We start from the raw sequence: 10,724 nt of genomic DNA on the forward strand, positions 1-10,724 counted from the left end.
TCAATGAATGTACTAATACAATAATACGATTAATATGAGCATTTTTATACAATGCGAATTCATAGAAGCATCATCCGCAGTGACATCTATGTAGAGATTTTTGCAGCATTTTTATAATAGAAATTGGTGAACTTCAAGACACTGAATGTTTTGAGATTTGCAAGAGAGATTGAAAGTAAGATGCCAATTTATAGGAACCGTTTCAATTAAAATCATAAAATTGGCAAAAATCTGAGAGGAAACGATCGATCTGTAGTAAAAAACCAAGGTCTGGCTAACAGCTACATATTAGTGGGAATCGAACCGTGACCACTCCGCTTGAAAACATGATATGCTAACTTCTAGTCCACGCTGCTGGTTTGTTAATGACGAGAATGGCGAAAAAGGGGATAAATGAAATAAAAAACATCTTTGCAGATTATTATTTTATTTATTTGAATTACTTTTTTTTATACTGCATGTAAAAAGTAGTATAAAAATGAAAATAAAACAAAATTCAATAATGACGCACAATACTTTTTCTAGGTGCCACCAACCCGTTAATTGCTTATACATCGTTTTTACCATCTACTATTTACTAAATACAAAAATTATTTTCAAATAATTTAGATTTTTGATCTATTTTGAAAAAAACACAATTGAAAATAAATATATATTAAAATTAATATTTTTGATAATTTTAAACAATTAAAAAGTTCATTCGGCCAAGTATCCGTTCAGCCAAGTGTTCATCGAACTAGTGCCCATTCGGCCAATAGTCATTCAACCATTATATCATGTTTTCTTACAATTTAACTTTTTTTTGCCTTCTTGTTTTTTTTCCGTTTTCGTTTGAAACAGATCTAGTGCATTATAATTAGCTATACATACATTCATTTTTATGAACATACAAATAAATAGTCAATTAAAAGATGTAGTGAAGAGATTAAATTTGGATTCAGAAAAATCCAAATTCAACCTTATGTACGAGGTATTTCACAATACATCTCAAGTATAATCAGACATTCAGTATATTCCAGTGATAATTGTAATTATAAGATAATAATTAGTGACCATTCGGTATAATAGGAAAAAAAGGTCAAAGGAATATATGTATATGTATATACATATGTAGATGAAATAGAAAGGTTGAGTGTAACATTCGAATAATACGGATACTATAAGTAGCACTTTGAGTAAGATAAAGAAAAGAAAAGAGAAAATAAAGTAAGAATGCTTTGAATTCAATTAATGGTACACGACTCTCAATGATGATCTCAGTGATAAATTAAAGAAAAACAATTGCAAGAACATCGAATTCATTGACTTGTTAGTTCAAATAATATAATGTCAAATGTGAGTATTATTTTATATAAGTCGCTGTAATCTCCCAATGCCAATGCTAGTTGAGTAATTCCAATTTCAAACATGGATTGTATAGGGTTTTGCTATTTATTCTGTCAAAATAGTTATTCTCATTATACTCAATTAATTACAATAGCTAAGATTCAGTTGAAAATAATGTAACATACGTACACTCAAATCTTTCTTTAAAAGTTTCGTGATTTAGAAAACAATTTCATATTTCTCTTAGCATATGTCTCTTATCGATATATCAAAAATGATACATTGTTTTACAAATTGCTTCGCATCATCAATCGTTGTTGTAAATTTCGTATGTGTGCTATTTGTATTAACCACATGTTGCTTTTTAAGTATTTTATAAATTTATTTATAGCACAAATTGACGTTTAATAACACCCAACTAGTGCTTCCAATCCCGGAAGGTTACTTCAGCACCGGGATTGCGGTGCTGGGAATTTCCGATCCCGGGATCCCGGTGCTAGCGCCGGGATTTCAAATATATAAGAAAAAAAGTTCAATTGCATGTTTTCATATTTCAAAAACGTTCAATTGCATTTTGCAAACTCTCCCGATGTTTCACGCAAAAAATACTCGCATATTGGCATACTAATTTTGAGAATTTGGCTACATTCTTTAAATTTTCGGTACGAATCCATAAATTTCTAAGATTAAATAAAACACATTCGAAAATGTAATAAAATAAAGTAAAAAACATCGCTTTGATTCATTGATTTGTTTTTTATAAATAGTTGAAATAATCCACCCAATATAAAAAAAATCTCCAATTACATTTACTTTATGTAAAAAATTCGGATGTGACCAACCTACGACTTTATCTATGTATTTGAGGAATATAAGAAGTATAAAAAACAAAATTCGATAATCGAACATATGTATGTACATACATGTTCACACATACCGGCTATGAGTATTTTCAATACAAATAGAAAAACTTACACAGACTAAAGTCCTAATTCAGTCCAATTTGATAAGTGTTTTGGGAGATAATTTAAATCAAAAACTTAAAATGAAAGAGAACACCTATAAGGGGAGGTACATTTCCGGTCAACTTAACAATTTGAAAAAAAATTACGGTGTATCGATAAAAATTTCAGTAACCAATACTAAGTTTCAGTTCGATAGGACGAACAGTGTTCAAAAAATCCCCAAAATACACTGACACACAATAAACATACAGACACTCACTCAGAAACACACACATTTCTTCTAGATCACGAAAACGTGATCAGTGGTCGATTCTGAGTTCGAATCAGTTAAAATGTATTTCAAATATCTTTGCAGTTGAGCACAATATCTGCGACAAAATACAGGCCGTTCATACCATTTCGTGGAAACGACAAGCCGGCGTCGAAACGGGTGGCAAACAAATGGACTATGACTGTCATTGCTCATCCCACCATTGTTCATTATATAATATTGCTTTATGTTTTTTCCATATTATTTTTGTAAAAATAATATTTTTAAAGAAATTTCTGCCAGCACCGTAATCCCGGTATTCAGACTAGTTTCAGCACCGGGATTCACAGTGCCAGAAAACACCGGGATCCCGGTGCTCGGGATCCCGGGATTGGAAGCCTTACACCATTTTTTTCAGTTTATGATACTTACATATACGAGTATACATTTCAAAAAACCGAGATCTTCTGACCTGTTTTTTTTACGACTATTGTCTCATTTGTTATATTCATGTGGTGATGTTTTCGTAAGTCGTATGACCTTTTCGTAAATTATCCAATTAGATTACATCTTTCTCCCTCACAATAGTTGACCTTCTATGAAGACGAAGCGAGAAAATCTTTTATTATAAATTTCAATATATTTAACTTACTCATTTATATATTTCATATCCATTATATGTTATAAGAAAATAATTTGACAAAAGCTTTTCATTTCGAATTTGAAGAAACTTATTAAAAGAAATTTGATCAATAATATTATTAATGTACGAATGTAGGATATATATATATATATATATATATATATATATATATATATATATATATATATATATATATATATATATATATATATATAGATATAAAGTAAGCAGTTGAAACTTTCTAGACGACATTTGATGACATTTAGCCAACCTTGTACAGGTTATATATATATATATATATATATATATATATATATATATATATATATATATATATATATATATATATATATATATATATATATATATATATATATATATATATATATATATATATATATATATATATATATATATATATATATATATATATATATATATATATATATATATATATATATATATATATATATATATTATTTATTTATTACATATTTGCCACAGTGCGATTACAGAATACTCTTTTCTTTTAATAAGTTTCTTCAAAGAATTGTTTTATTTACACACTATATAAAATACGTAATAATAATTTTATTTAGCGAGGTTTTGAACCATTTTTTTTTCGTTTTCATATTAAACAATTAAATATATATTTTTGAAATAAAATTTCTTATATTTTAACGATATTTGATAAATAAAATGAAATCGAAATAGAGGGTACGAGGTATCGAACCCAGATCCCATACTTCTCGGCACTCGGCGCGGTCTTCCCCGGGAAAAGTTTGCTAAATGCACATCATGTATGTAATTTATTATGTGTAATAATAATATTCAAGGTTTCGAGGTCAATGACCGTTTGTTTATAATCGGAAAGTATTACATTTTGTATAATAAATATGGGTTTATTTATATTATAAATAAATACTTGACGAGCCAGAATGTTAAATTACAAAAACCATAAATATCGGAAGGCAAAGATCGAAAATCGAAAGATCGTAAGTCGAAAGATCAAAAAAAAATGTTGCATGATAAACGGTACATACTCACGTACATACTCACTTAATTTGCGCGAGCAGGGTACAACAGGAACAAGAGGAAAAGGCTTTTCCTCCCGTATTCTGCGCGCGCACATTAAAAACTGTATTGTGTATTGTATTGATGTATTGTGAATTTTCAACGGGCATAACACTAATATATAATAATTAGCAAGACATTTATGTTATATATAATAAATTTTTGAAATCATATTCATATTCATATAGTGGTGATATAGTGGGTAGCATGGTTTTTGCCAATTTGATGGAGGAACCGCTTCAACAATGAAATCAGATGAATGTAAAAACTCTAATAGGAAACGATCGACCTGGAGTTACAAATATCCAAATCTGAATAGCAGAATTTAAGATCATACTCAGAATAAACTTTTTTCAATCGAGGTCAGCTCACGGGATTAAACCAGGTGATCTCTCGGTGCTTAGTATCAATGCAACTACTGAGCCACGCTGCTGGCTAAACATGGTATACGTATATGTATGTAAACACGGTATAATATGTACATGTTTATATGTAATACTTTATGATAAATCTACCTACATATATACTGTACGTATGATTGATTAAAAACTAATAATAGATTCTATGTTCGAATTCAATTTATCCCAGCATCCCTAAAAGTGCGTTTAATCAACGCTTGAAATTCTCTAAAATACTACATAACGGTTCGTATTCAATTTCAAACGTTCGGCAAACATAATTACTATTTTATCATTACTAATATTTATCAGTATTATTAAACGTATACTGGAGGCTGTTAAAACAAACTTGAACAATGCAGATTGTGTGCGCCGTGTAATGTGCTTTGCGTTTAGTATTGTTTGCTTTTTACAAGCAAAGGCGTTTTATGTTTGTGTTGTTGTTGTTTTTTTTTTATGAAAGTCAAAAAGCGTAAATATTATATTCTTTTGTAATTTCGTCCAAAATACCATCATTCTTAAAAGAATTTCTGCGAAATCTTGCGAAAATTTAGTCGTAAAATGAAATTTGTTAATGTAACAGACTTTATGCGAGCTTACGCTGAAGGCACATTACACTGTATGTACATATAATACATTCAACGTTGCTTTTTTACGAACAATGATTTTTTTTTCAGCTGTTTAAATATATGGTAAGTCCCACAGGTATGTACGTAGAACTTAAAATAAAACGAAGCAATATTTTTGTAACAAACGTCAAAAATCACGTAAAAATATCATGCATTTTTATTTTTATTTTCACAAAACTTAAGTTCTCATCATAATATAATAGTTCAGTGATATTTATTTTTGATATTTATAGTTCAGTTTATTTAATAAATATCATAGTATATATTTATATTTATAATGGTTCATTGATATATTATAAATTTATATATTTATAATAGTTCAATGATATTTAATAAGACCAGTGATATTTATCATTGATAATGGTTGTAATTTTAATGCACAAATATTTAAAAAATACAATAGTATAAATTTATTCTCAAAAACAAATTTATATATGTACAGATATATATATATATATATATATATATATATATATATATATATATATATATATATATTGTAGGTGTAGATGTATACATTGACATGCTTGAAGCTTCCGAAAACTATGGCTATCCTAACAAGTTCTAATGTGTGAAACGTATTTTTCATTTCTAAATGAAGCTAAAAACTTGCCTGTGTATTTTATAACATTTTCTATTACATTTTATATAAGGAATGCCTTACAGATAAAGCCCAGTGCGCCTTCCTGGCCAATTACAAACAATACAGCATTTTTATTATACAAGTTGCTGAATTAAGAGACACTGAAAACTCGCAAATTATCGAGACATCTGTGGATTGTACATAAATTTTATTGTACATTAATCATACTCAAATAGTGGTGACATAGAAGGTAGGATTTTATAGCCAATTTTTTTTAAACGGGAACCGTTTCAACAATGAAATCAGAGAATATTGGAAAACTTTGATAGGAAACGATCAACCTGGAGTCACAATATCCAAGTCTGATCAGCAGCACTGCAGATATATTCAGAAAAATTATTTTCAATCGAGGTCAGCTCATGGGATCGAACCCGGTGCCTCCTGGTGTTATGAACGAGCTATGCTGCTGGCTAAAAAAATATGCCACGGGTTCGATTCCCACTAGAGTCGTTGTTGGCCAGACCTTGGTTTATTTTATTTTTTATTTCATTTTATTGTTACAAATCAATATACACTAGTCATTACAGATTTCTCCAATGTGACGGGTGTAAGTTAACTATCAGAAATCAGTAATACATATACAATCAGAATATATAGCATATAACAATTAATCAGAAATAATAATCATAGAGACATCTATGATTACTAGATTAGACTACTGTGCATAATTATTACAAATTAAACACAGGCAGATTTTTGTGACAACAGGAATAGATCTAATACCAATTTTCAGGAACCGTTTCAGCAATGATCAGATAAAATTGGCAAACTCTGATAAATAAACGATCGATTTGGAGTCACAAAACCCCCAAATCTAACCAGCAGATTTGGCGAGGACTCGAACCATTGACCTCAGTGGTGCTAAATATATACGCTACCATTAAGCCAAACTGCTGTTTGTCGAAGTCGATCGTTTCTTATCAGAATTTTCCAATTTTTCTGATTTTCTATGAAACGATTCCTGAAAAATTGGCTTTTCCTTCCCAATTTTCCGTTGCAAACCTTGAGTTATTATTATATCTCAGATTTCGCCTGATTTCTCACCATAGATGTCTCTGTGGTTGTTTATTGAATGTAAAAATTCGTATTGTTACGTGAAAAATGTTATTGAACGTATTGATACGATGTTTGTAATATCTGACCATAGATGTCAGGTATTGTTCCGATTTATATGTATATGTAATCGGCCTGGAAGACGCATTGGGGTTTACCTTTCAGGTCTTCCTGGTATAATATAAATAAAATAAAAAGCAATCTTCGTTGACATTCTAACATTTTTGAAGAACATTTTCCAACCTTTCCTACAATAGAAGCAGTTGGTGACAGTTTGGTATACGTTAACAACAAAGCACTTAACAGTTGGGAATTAGCTGACAGCGTCACAGACACGTTCCCGACCAGGTTGCATTCCGAAGCGTCGTTAATATATGTAAACGATCCTCAGTTGAAAAAAAAATAGTCCTCATACATTAAAATGATTTATCCGACTTATGAATAAAGCAATAGTCGCGTGCTCTCGCAAACCACTAGAATATATTCCACATATTTGAATTTCATTACGTGAATTCGGTGCCGATGTCAACTTCGGAACATACGCCGAGTAATCCATTACGTGTGACTTGCGGATATGGAACTGCACTAATCTCGTGCATATATATTCATGTGCAAGGGGTGTGGGTGAGCCTCGAGGGTAGAAAGCACACGGGGCTGGTCTCCAGTGTGACACTCGAGACATTGATTATGCAGGTGCTAGAGTCTCGGATGAGACACTTTTAGAATAGTGATCGAGTCCGTGAATGGACCACGAGTACACAAAGCATGCTAAGTATGAAGAAAATCAGAGCAAACATATGTATGTATGTACATAGTACCGTGAAAATTCAACAACTTGAGTATGCACTGTTGATCCGTTGAATCGTTTGGTAATCATTGTCTTATCAATATTTTATGAACGATTTTACTCACCGAAAACATGTAACCAACCACAAATTAATCTGTGTATTTTAGAAATATTATATAAGAAGTATAAAAAATCAAAATTCGATAATGAAACATATGTACATATGTATATACCCGCAATACAAAAGATATATTTAAGGTAGCCGGAAAAATCACTATAATTATTATAAATATAAAATATCAAAAAGATGAAAATAATTTAAAAGGTCAAAATAAAATAATGAAATATTATTTAAAAAAAATACTACTTCCGGTTTACGAATTCTGATCAAAACCTTATCAACTCTAAGTAAGTACAGCTTGATACGTTTAGGGGTGTGGAAAGAATCGTGGTCACGACATTTTTATTTTTCTAAGAGGAAAAAGTTCCACTTCCGGTTTATTAAATTTAGTTATTTTTTTTCATTTTCATCACATTGATACAAGGATTATATTTGAATTTTTTCGTGAAGCGCACACGTGTTTAAGGGGTCAAAAAAAATAGTGAAAGAAAAATACTACAGTAGTCAAATAATGACCAAAAATTTGGTTGCCTGTTGTAATAATTCAAAAATGTTTCTATATAATAAATTAAAATAGAAATGATTGCCAATAATTCATGAAAGGTTAAATGGGGAGTAGTTTTTTATATAACTATTATTGCATATATACATACATATATAATATATCGATATTCCACTTGTCCTCTTTTTTTATTACTTACCTCCTTTACGTTTCACATGGCTTTCGTGTTAGTGGTCATTTTTATCTCTTATCCGATGGTTTTCATACTTTGCCATATTGCTCATTTTGGTCATCAATACACGTTAATGTATCGTCTGCCATTACGTTGGAGATAAAATATCGTATACAACGCGTTTTAAAAACAGGGAAAGTAAATCTTCCTGACGTTTAACAAGCGTTGTTTAACAAGACGTAAACTGTTCGCCATGACACGGCCTTATCAATTTTAATTGTTTAAACGCCTATAATTCACTCTATATTTTATGAAATTTGCTCTATTGGTTCTCGTTATCTATAATATATAAATATTTATAGTTTTAACTCTCATAAATATGTATATATAAATTTCAAATTTGGCGTGTAGCTTCTTGTAGGGTAATACACGATATATATTGATTTATGGCCAAATATGTCAAATCTGACATTTCACGGCTAAAAGTATATCTCTTCACGGAGTTTTATCTGCGAGATAAGTATTCAATAAGAAGTTATGTTGTATCTAATTGTTAATATGATTTACAATAAGCTTACATACAATTAGTATTTTACAATAAACTTACATACATACAATTATTTACAAACCTCTTTTTACTTACACTTACGATCACCAGTTATTATAAGTATTTGAATTCAATTATCTCCCAAGCCATTAACTGAATCAAATGATTTTTTTTTACATGCAATAGAAATTATAAATTTTATATCCTAATATTTTTACCTGAACCGGAAGTAGTACTTTTACTCTAGAGAATCGAGGTTTTTTATGTTTTTCTCAGAAACCTTTTGGTTTATTGGATTGAAATATCATATCGAGAAGTTGAAGCTTAATACCAAGTTATATATTAAATTTGGTGAGTATCCATCAACCGGAAGTGGCAGTTTAATCTTGTTCGATTTTCCTTCCACTATTTTTTTCGACCCCTTAAGCTTGAGTGATCTTCACAAAAAAATTTAAGTATAATACTTGTATTAATGGGATAAAAAAATACTAAATTTAATAAACCAGAAGTGGATTTTTTTTCCTGTTAGAAAAGTCAAAAGTGTTGTGACCATGATTATTTCCAGACCCCTGAACGTATCAAGCTGAAAATTTATATTTGTATTTTTTATGTACTAACTTAGAGCCGCTAAGGTTTTGGTCAGAATTCGTAAACCGGAAGTAATATATATTTTTAAACAATATTTCATTATTTTATTTTGACCTTTTAAATTATTTTTATTTTCTTAATATTTAATGTGTATAATTGAGTATAGTGTTTTTAAGTAATAAAAAAATTTTAAGCAAAATCCGACAACCGGAAATAGAACTTTTGTCTCGTGTAAATTTCCCTAGATTTACGCTCAATTTGTATCGAAAATGCTCTCATAACCGGTATTTGTGAACGTGTATGTATTGTTTAATTATCGAATTTTGTTTTGTGACCTTCTTATATTCCTCAAATACATAGAAAAAGTCATTGGTTGGTCACTTGCAATTTTTTTCCTTTGGAAAGGATAATATAAGGATAGTCATACAAGTATATCTTGTTCATTGTTGTTGTGATTATTATTACTAGAGTTAGGATAGTCACAGTGCTATCCATTGTTCGGCAAGCCTTGAACAATGCATTTACAACCTTTGAACAATACACGGCCCCCTCAGGCTCCGGTGACTAATTATTACACGTATTTTAACTTTAATTTAATTATACATCAATTCCTTTCCGAAAGCAACCGTTGAATGTTCAACGAGCATAACACTAGTATAATACTAATAATTTAGAAAATAACAAACAAAGTACAAATCTTTCACTCGTCAAGCTGCTTCTACTGACAGAGCTTTTGCCACAGATCATAATGACATCAAACGCACCAAAATTTCATGCCATTCCAAAAGCATCTGCATCCGACAGACCATTTGAAACTTGTACTGACCCCCTTCAAGGTAACTTTTGTCCTATTCTCCCACTACCTCGAATAACTCTCAAGCTTGAACTTTCACAGACTAACTTTCCAAGTAGTATATATTATACATGTACACAATATTCTAATACATACATTGGTATGATTAGAATATCTTCCTTTCGCACACACTGTTTGCCGATCCGTCAATATTCAAATCTTATGCGGAAACA

The sequence above is a fragment of the Arctopsyche grandis genome, chromosome 7 (genome assembly GCF_051622035.1).
Source record: "Arctopsyche grandis isolate Sample6627 chromosome 7, ASM5162203v2, whole genome shotgun sequence".
Lineage (NCBI taxonomy): Eukaryota > Metazoa > Arthropoda > Insecta > Trichoptera > Hydropsychidae > Arctopsyche > Arctopsyche grandis.